General features: G+C 42.1%; 1 protein-coding gene across 4 annotated transcripts in view; it reads left to right on the forward strand.

Annotated features, from left to right (window-relative positions):
• The window catches only part of LOC144772440 (OX-2 membrane glycoprotein-like), a 180,080-nt gene extending 171,870 nt beyond the window's left edge, over positions 1-8,210 (forward strand). For 2 of the 4 annotated variants that reach the window (XR_013599745.1, XR_013599744.1), the window contains exons 7-8: positions 6,887-7,331; positions 7,457-8,210. The gene's annotated coding sequence lies outside the window, so the exon portion shown is untranslated. Of the gene's footprint in view, positions 1-6,886 lie in introns of all 4 variants that reach the window. The other 2 variants (XM_078656764.1, XM_078656763.1) reach the window with 1 other exon arrangement.
• The last annotated feature ends 2,178 nt before the right edge of the window (positions 8,211-10,388 follow it).

Here is a 10,388-nt window from a genome sequence, read left to right on the forward strand (position 1 = left end):
TACCATGAACGGTTAATAGCGGGCGTCTGGCCAATGTTGGAAACCTAAACAAATTAGGAGAGACGTCTGGCCAATGTTGGAAACCTAAACCAATTAGGAGAGACAAAAAACACAGACTCAGTGCCCATCTCCAATAAGCACTGAAACTGCTATCCAAACTAGTGTGAGTGGTTATTTAATTTTTAGAGATTAACTCACCAATATTCAATGCTTCATGTGTTCCAATTAATGGAGTATATACTTCTGATGCCTTCAGAGATAGTCTAAATGCGAAAAAGGGGAACCGAAATTCAGTAAGGTAACGAAACCCCTGAGGTCATTTAGCTTAATAGGATTGATTAAAAGTCCACTCACCCCCGCTTTGAGAATGAGACGTCTGGACAAGGGTATTAATCCCCTACAGGTCAACGTGGGAGGTTCAAATGGAGGGTTGACCAAAATTAATTTAGTCAGTGATGGCAAACCTGTACAAAGTGGGAAATAGTGCCGGTCAGTGAACAGCTGATCTAGGAATCGTTGTATCAATACAGTTAACTCTAGAATTAAGAACATAGAGGTACCTCAGCTTTTCACTGAATAGGAAAGGTGTCTTGCGAATCCAATTCAGGGCAGAGGAGGTGCTTCTCTGTTGGATGACAAGACGGGGAAAAAACGAGTCAGAACAGAGAAAGGACGGCCCAACCATCCACTGACTAAATTGGCACCACAGATAAGTGGCCTGGTTATCCGTACAATTCCTAGTTACCTTAGTCGAAGTACGAGCCCGCCTAACATCCACGTTTGGCAAAAATGAGCCGCGTCTCAGACGGGTTGGCAAACAAACCCGGAAGTTTGTATCCTGAGTTACACGCAACGTCGCAGGCGACGTGCGGTCACGTGATTAAATCATGGGAACAAAGAAAGGACTTCTAAACATAGCCCCGTCATTGAAAAACGGCTCAGTTATTGGATTACGTTCGGCTAATGTTTACAGATGCCACACACCATACCAATGAGTGCGGAGATATAAAAAATACTTTCCATATTTCTTGCATGGTTCGATTTTCATTTCGTAATTAACAGTGTGGGATTTGTTTAACAATATTAAGGCTAATAAGTCCCAGATTACGAACGGCTATTGTTTACTGATGCCACACACAATACCAATGAGTGCGGAGATATAATACTTTCTGCATGCTTAGATTTCCATTTCGTAATTAACAATGTGGGATTATATGACAATGCTAGGGCTAATAAGTCCCAAATCGATTAACATACATTATAAAACAGAAACCACATAATTCATATTGACAAACAATACATACAGTTCATATTGACAAACAATACATACAGTGTTTTGTGGAGGTAAATATATACGTATCCCTATTTGAGGCCAGAGCCCTGGCCCATTGATGCTATATGCTTAGACAACATTCTGAATCAGAACAGATACATATATACAATAAATCTTAAGTCAAAGAGAATACAGCTCAAAATTAATCATAGGCTTAGCTATCAGCCATTAGGGATTAGCGCCATCTGCCTACTATATTCCTCATGCTCATTCAGGCCCCTATTCACTGTATCAAAAAAATGCATCCATCTACATTCTCTTGTGCTTAGGACATTTGAAAAGTTACCTCCTCGTGGGTTTTGTGTTACCTTCTCAATTATCCACCACTTAAAACTTTCAGGATGATGGTCAAATTTAGTGAAGTGATATACTAATGGGGCTCCCTGTACTTTACATCGGATCCTACTACAATGCTGCAGGATACGGTTCTTTGCCCTCTGTGTGGTTTGGCCTATGTACATGAATCCACAGGGGCAAAGGATGGCGTAAACTACCCCCATGGTATTGCAATTAGTATGATGTCTTAATATGTGTGTGTAGTTGTTGTATGTACACTCCTTTGTTTCAACGGCCATCGAGCAGGCCTTGCATGCTCCACATTTATAATGTCCTACCACAGGGGACAAATTCCACAATACTGACTGTGTTTGTACCTCTTTCTTTTTTAGCATGGAGTGTACCACAAAATCTCTCACACTTCTTCCTTTCCGGAAGGCATGCATAGGAGGGTCTGGCACGCCAGTATCTTCTGCTACCAAATGCCAATGGTTATTTATAATTCTCTTGATCTCCGTACTCCTTGTATTAAAGGTGGTTACACACACCATCCTCTTTTCATCATTATCCTTTTTCATTCTAGGTTCTAAAAGTCCATCCCTATTACAGAACCATGCTCTCTTACGTGCCTTCCTTACAAGGCTTCTGGGGTAACCCCTCTCCAGAAGTCTCGTCATCAAGATGGATGATTCTGAGAAATAATCAGCCTTGTGGCTGCAGTTCCTACGCAACCTCAGGAACTGGCCATATGGTAAATTGTCCCTGAGGTTGCGTGGATGGTGACTGGAATACCTAAGGAGGGTATTTTTCTCCGTTGCTTTTCGGAACAAGGTGGTGTGTAAATGCCCATCTTCTTCCTTTATTGTGATATCTAAAAAGTTTATCTCCCGATTGCTGTGTTCCATGGTGAATTGGATGTTGTTATCCTTTCCATTCAACCAAGTGTGGAATGCCAGTAACTCCTCCTCTGGACCCTTCCACACTAAGAGCACGTCATCTATATAACGACGCCACAACCCAATATGATGTTTATATGGGTTATTCTCACTCAAAATGAAGTGATGTTCATACTGATCCATATAGATTATGGCCAAATTGGGGGCAAAGCTGGCCCCCATAGCCACGCCCTTTGTCTGTACAAAATGTTCACCATCAAAGACAAAGTAATTTTTCTTCATGGCAATTTCTAGGAGGTCAATTATAAAAGCCGTGGGAACTCTATGTGGTCTCATTCTGTTGTCTAATACCTCTCTAATAACCTCAAGGGCAGCTTGCTGTGGAATATTGGTATATAACGAAGTTATATCCATGGTGGCCATTAATTCCTGTGTCCCATCAAATGCTTTATCCTCCACCAGTTGTATTACTTGCATTGTATCCCTCAGGTAGCAAGCAGTGTTCTCTGCTATTGGTTTAATGAATATGTCAATAAATTTACACAGTGGTTCGAGAATCGAGCCACACCCCGAAATTATTGGTCTGCCAGGTGGATCATTAAGCCTCTTATGGACTTTCGGTAAGGTATAGATTGTCGGCAGCCGAGGATAGATATTGTTGAGATATTCATATTCATGTTTGGTTAGAAAACCCTCTTTTAGTGCATTATCAGTCACTCCACGAATAGTGATCGCAATTTCTTTAGTAGGGTCAGATGTTAATTTCCTGTAGTTGCCTACTACGGATAATTGGTTGGCAATTTCTGTCCTGTATGCATCCCTATCCTGGATAACTATAGCCCCGCCTTTGTCGGCTGGCTTGATCACTATATTTTGATTTTTACTCAAATTTTCCAAGGCTGTACGTTCCTGTTTAGAGATGTTATATTTTACATATTTTCTTTCATTCAGTAATTTATTGACATCCCCCATTACCATTTGTTCATATGCCAACAATCTATGTGGCATCATTTGAGCCGATGGTGTAAAGGTCGATGGAGGTCTCAGACCAGTACTGCTGAAGACTGGCTGGTATGGTGTTTTGTTGAAGTAGTGCTTCAGACGCACTTTACGAAAGAACTGGTGAAGCTCCAATTTCAGGTTGAAGCTATTAGGCAGATTTGTGGGTACAAATGATAGGCCCTTTTCTAAAATCTTCTGTTCGTCATCACTTAAGATGTAATTCGATAAGTTAATCAAAGGGCTTGCTTCATGGGTCAAATTTGAAGGGGTTACCACCTGTAGTGACGGTTGCGAGTTTGAATCTCGCCGTGGGATTCCTGCCTGAACTGGACCTGTTTCCCTGGTCTGTCCCTCCCCTGGTTCCAATTGGACTGTCCTCTGCCCTGATTCCAATTGTTTTGGCCCCGTCCCCTGGGTCGACCCCAGGGGCGGCCCCTGCCGCGCTGTCCTGACCATTGGTCTTGCTCTAAAAAATTAGTCTGGAAATCCTGTTGAGCGGCTTCACTAGTGGATGGCTGTTCAGATTCAGAGCCACTGCTTACCGAGGAGTTGGAGAAAGTGTGGTATCTCCTCTGTCCTCCTCTGCCCCTAGTGGTATATCTACCTTGTGACTCCTGATTATAATGGCCTTCAGATAAATAGGGATATACCACTTTTTTGTCGAAGAATTTGATATCCTTAGACAGCTTATCCAATTTGGTAGACTGTGTAAAAACATCAAAATCCTTCAGTGTCTTTTCCAATCGCTCAAGAGCTTCTTTCGCATTAATTAGGGCTGAGTCTTCATTAATTTCCTTCCTCAATTCTCCTATTTCTTTTATCAAACGTTCTACTTCTTCCAGAGCAGTCTCCACCCCAAGCACCATCCAATGCCTTGAACAGTTGTTTGAGATGAAGCTGAATTTACCCTTAAACTTGGGGTTGTCTACAAAAATCGCCGGCTCATTGCGAACCTGTAGACCTACTGGGATGACATTCGTCTGCAAATATTGAGTAAGGGCATGCCCGTGCAGGCGGGTCCTAATTAAATTTTTCTCTAGTCTCTCTAATTTATTGACTTTTTCATTTAAAGTTGTATCAATAGGAGTTGTGATTCGGCCCAGGAAACTGCCACTTCTCTGAACTTCAATTAGGTTTTTTATATAATCCTCACTATAAGTGAGTGTTTCATTCTCTGACATATCCCTATGTATTCACAACTACAGACAACAAAAGAACTTACAATGATACAAACAGATAGTGATACACAGTCAACAAGAACTTAACAAAATAAACCCTCGCAGGAATCCCTGCACAAGAGACCATTGAATCAATGGGGTTAACCCAATTAGTCACAGGACCTGGGTAGCAATTTGTATATCGAAAATGGTCCCGGATTTTAATCAAGACACAATAAATGTACAACCTGCAGTTATTTGTAGCAAATTCAATCTTAGGCAAAGCCAATTTGCCCCATAGGAGATGTGTAACTTACAACCAGCAATATTCAATGCATTAAACCCAACACATAAATTTTCAAAAACAAAATTGTTATATATCACAAATTTATTTACATACTAAAAAGAATTTTTGGCGATCCAGAACAATTATAAATGACAATGAATAAGTGATAGATTCAGAAAAAAGGGGGTGCTCAAGTGAAATGAAACAAGACAGTTGAAAGAATAAATGCAAAATAGATTGATACAATCAAAGGGCAAAATTTGCCATTTAGAACACAAGAAAGCCTACCCATACATTATTATATACATAATTTACAATTGAAATAAGACGATAGGTGTAGGCTGGGATGGGGGGGTAGTCGTCGACGTTTCGACCCTAACGCAATACGGGCGATTTCTAGGCCTCTGCTACGGGTCTTCTTCAGGACAAAAGATAAGGGGCAAATAGGACTGGATCGATAACCTATAATTTAATAATACAGATTTGTGTAAATAATTGTATGTGTATATATAGTAACAATTGGTCATAGATAAGGTTGGGTTGATATTACCATGAACGGTTAATAGCGGGCGTCTGGCCAATGTTGGAAACCTAAACAAATTAGGAGAGACGTCTGGCCAATGTTGGAAACCTAAACCAATTAGGAGAGACAAAAAACACAGACTCAGTGCCCATCTCCAATAAGCACTGAAACTGCTATCCAAACTAGTGTGAGTGGTTATTTAATTTTTAGAGATTAACTCACCAATATTCAATGCTTCATGTGTTCCAATTAATGGAGTATATACTTCTGATGCCTTCAGAGATAGTCTAAATGCGAAAAAGGGGAACCGAAATTCAGTAAGGTAACGAAACCCCTGAGGTCATTTAGATTAATAGGATTGATTAAAAGTCCACTCACCCCCGCTTTGAGAATGAGACGTCTGGACAAGGGTATTAATCCCCTACAGGTCAACGTGGGAGGTTCAAATGGAGGGTTGACCAAAATTAATGTCGTCATAGAACTTCCGCGCAATTAGGAATCTCTTACAAAATTGGGTAACCACCTGTTATGCTTTTGAGACCGAGCCAACTTATATGACTCATTTGTGAGACCCGTTGGCTTAGCTAGTCCCCAGTCATAGTTAGTTCTAACTAGTCGTCACTTATGGTTTAAATCTTGGTTTTAAAGAAACCTGCCCCTTAATTGCATGACGCTTACGAGACAGGTAATAGTACTTCTGAAGACAGCTACACTGTCAAGCCAGTTCTAAAAACTATTCTTGAAACTATATGTAGGGTGTGTTTGGGCTCCACCCTGAAGGTATTACTTTATCTCATACTGTGGGTGTTTAGTTTATCATTCTGTCTTTTTTACCTTCCATTAGAATGCATGAGGGACTATTTTCCATCTGAAAAGTGTACTGCCATCACACTCTACGTTGCCTTAATTTTATTCTCCGATTTCTTGATTCTTAACCTAAAATAATCCTTGTTTGAAGTTTTTTTCCTGAAATAGCAAAGCCTATAGGCCATGCAAATTTAATGTGGAATTTGTGCATGCAAGCTTCATTTATGAAAGCCTATGTTTAAATGTGCTGACACGTTAAAGCCGGACCTACTAGCTTTGCCAATGCTTGTTCTGAAGTGTGATGTTATCCAGGAAAATATGGTTTGCTGTCCTAAAATCCTCTAATTCCTGTATAACAGAGAAGGGAAATATTTGAGATACTCCTTTCTCATCATTACTTCTTAATTCGTTGTTTTTTACTTTGCATGCAAAAATGTTCTAACCTGGCTGATGTACCATTCAAAGGTACTTTTGAATGTGATCTGAAGACGTTTGTGAGCCTTTGAATACTAATATATTGCAACAATGTTACTTTTCCTTTAGTAGAATAACAGTATTGCTCCATTACACTGGCCTAACCTGGTTCTCAAACTTTTTGTCACTCAGGCATGGAATGAAGTACCTACCTCACTTTAACCACAACGGAATGTCTTCACCAACAGGACACCAAAAAAGGCCAAATCAAAGACTGTGATTCTAAGCTAGATTGCTTCTATCTACTGCTTACCCTTGTGGATACCAAATGTCTTCTTCATGAGAGGTCACCTCAAATCCATGAGCCACATTCATTAGCCATAAAAACCTAACAGGCTTGGTTCCAGTTGTTTGCAGACTTGAGCACTACGAGGACCGGGGTGAACATTTCACAACCAGAGTCCGAGCCGAGGGCCTCCCTAACCTGCCCCGAGGAAATGCAAAATATGTCATCTTGATGCCGCATCTCCCTGCTGAAGAGCACACTTCATTCTGCAGAAAGCTGATCACACTTATGAAGATAACTGATCTGCACCATCTACTTCTATCGGACATCCTCAGCTTTAACCCCTTGCCTGTGCTGAACGTTCCGCGCTGGTGCAGAGCGTTCTATTGCGCGGGCGGGCCGCGACATTCAACGGACGTGCGCAGCACTGCCGAGGTAGTGCACGTGACGTCCGTTGAACGTGGGCAGCACTCAAGGCGTTAAAGCCTCCTTCATCGTTTACAAGCCAGCAGTCGGTAGGACAACAGCTAGCCTGGCCGTGTAAACCATTTATGAAACCGGAAGGAGCCAGTGGTCATCAGACCCAAGCAAGAAGTGTAAAACTGGAGATTACTACCCTTGGTTTTAGAGTCTGTTTTACTCTACAGAAAATCTCATCTTGTTCCATAGGATGAAGAAAAATGTTGGATCAGTCAATGGAACCGTTTATGGTTAGATAGGGCATTATTTATGGCTAAAGGTGTAGAAAATTAGAGCAAACCATGTAATGCATCACTGGTTGGTGTATATATCCTTCACTTATGTAAACCAAAGTGGTTATGTATGCAAGGCAAGTTGATTGGGAGGAATAAGAATTGGTTTGTCAGGATAGTTCTAGACTTTGAGAATACAATGAAGGAAAGTTCTCTAATGTTTGCAAACATCCAAGTTACACAATAGTTTCCTCATTCCCTTTTCTATTTGTTTTCATGTTCATAGATGGTTTGTTAAAACTTGGGTCAGGATAGTTGAGCAGCATCGTTCTATTTAATACCAGCCCGTATGGGATTAAGCAATAATGAGTGCTGGTAATGGTTTATGTGCTGTCTTTGGATACTTTACTAGACTGCATGTGCAGATGTTCTAGTGCAATGAAGGTATGTGTGGTTTACGTTTTTCTATTCTTGACATATTGTTATGTATCTGATCCTAATAAGTTATTTATTAAAGCAAAAACAGAGAACCAGAAAATCAGTCTTTTCACTTTGTGCTCCTCAATCTTGCACATCCCACCTGTAGTTCAGAAGCTTAGCGAAGGCTAACTTCTTTAAAGACTATTTCTTCCATTATTGATGCAGTGTCCTTATTCTTTAGTGCAGTGAGATCCCACCTTTTGTTAAGTATGTGCTAATTATGTTCAATTAAAATCACCATGAGCTACTGCTATTATTTGTGTTGTCATGGTGACCACATAAGACAAGATTGCAATAGTGGCCACCACATGCAAGTTTACCAGCAGCGACCACCTCCGTGCATCAGACATGGTTGCCTGCATTAATGAAAACAAACATTTGCAAAGCAATAGGTCTCACAATTGTGAGATTTTTAGCTATTGGCTTTGTAAAAGACAATGCCTTTTATTTGTGTTTAAAAACCCTGCAATAATAAAAGCCATTATCATTTTCAATACCAATAGGCCCAGTTTGAAAAATGTGACACCTATTTCATTACAGAGAGCACGGTGTACATAAAGTGGGTGTTGCGCTCAGTATTAAAGTTAAAAATTAAATTTAAAAAAAGATTAAACTGAGCGCAGTGTCCCTAAAGTGGGCGCTGCACTCCGCATTAAAGTAAAAAAAAAAGAAACAAAAACGATAAGCGTGGTGTCCCTGAAGTGGGCTTCGCGCTGAGCATTAAGGTTTCAAAAAAAAAAACCTGAAAAAGTGCGGTGTCCCTGAAGCGGGCGCCGCGCTCAGCTTAAAAGTTTTAAAACGAAGCGGACACTATTGTTCTGTAAGTGCTGGGTGGGGGCAGCCACTTTTAAAGTTAAAGCGTGCATAGTGCTCCATACGAGAAGCGGCCTCCATTGTCCTAAGAGAGCTGTGTGGGGGCCAGGGACAGCCACTATTAAAGATATAGCGTGCATAGTGCTCCATTCAAGAAGCAGACGCCATTGTCCATCTGGCGCTGTGTGGGCCGCTGTAGGAGAGTAGGGTCTGCTATCCTATGGTCACCCCAAATTTTTGCTTTTTGCTTCACTGGTTTTCGACTACTGAGGCTGTGGGCCTGCTGATCAGACCCCCAGCCTGCTGTTCTCTCACTAAATTAATGACACATGTGCTATAGGCACATACCAATTGGAAATGGACTCCTTGTCAGCCCCTGTAGAATGCACTATAGGTGCACAGGGCACAGGAGCCACTAAGGCCTACCAGGGGCTGCAGCATATCTTTTGCCACCCCTGGCTGGTTCTTAAATTGACACAACTGGCTGATCACTCAGCTGGGGTAAGGTGGTGTACACACCCCTTGCTTAGATATAGTATACCTATGTCTAAACCTATATCTGGACACATGTAAACCTGTGAGCCACTCCTATAGTCAGGCCTCACCAATCCTGGAGGCTGGGTGCATGGTTTTATGTGAGATGGAGCTCTAGCATGAGCTGAGCCTGTCTGCAGCCGTCGGGAACAAATCCCTAAGCTGTTTCAGGATAATGCCATACCATATACTATTAAGTGCCTTATAATCCTCGCGGTTATTTAGCAACTTTGGTTTGGCTTTATCAAAACATGTCGTGTAAGGTGTCATACGCTTTGGAATACCATCCCCTCGCCAGTTCTGGCGCCGGGGATGGCATTCCACCCCTCTAGAGGGGTAAGACATGTTACTTCACTTTAATGCGGTTGATTTCTCCAAAGGCCTTAAGATCCACAAAATGGATGCCTCTGCCACAGACAAATGTCTGGACCCCTGGAGCTGACCGAAACTCAGTCAAGGGGGTCCTGGACAAAGGGTTTCCTGTCACAGGAGGGTGTCACCGCCCTCCAGACAGGAGATAGTGTATTGTAGCAGGGAGGTTTGAAAGAAACCAGACACTGCCTGGGGCGCACGAGGCTGCCCCTTGCATAATCCGGCCAAACCGGTTCTGGGGCACTCCAGCCCTCGTGCCAGGGCGGCCTGGATCAAAGGAAGGGGGTGTATCCACCCACTTCCTGGGTCCCACCCATAGGAGGGGACCTAGTAGGTAATCACGCCCACCAGATTCGAATAAGAGTGGGAGCAGTGCCAATGCACATCAGATTTCCTGGAAGAAACATTTGAAACGATATTCTGGACCCTTCGCCCTCCATCTCAACGTGGAAGCCCGAAGAATCTCCCTTGTGGTCAAGGAGTGACCACCCTGCAGCAGCAGGCACCATCCAGCCCT

This window comes from Lissotriton helveticus, chromosome 8 (assembly GCF_964261635.1).
Source record: "Lissotriton helveticus chromosome 8, aLisHel1.1, whole genome shotgun sequence".
NCBI lineage: Eukaryota > Metazoa > Chordata > Amphibia > Caudata > Salamandridae > Lissotriton > Lissotriton helveticus.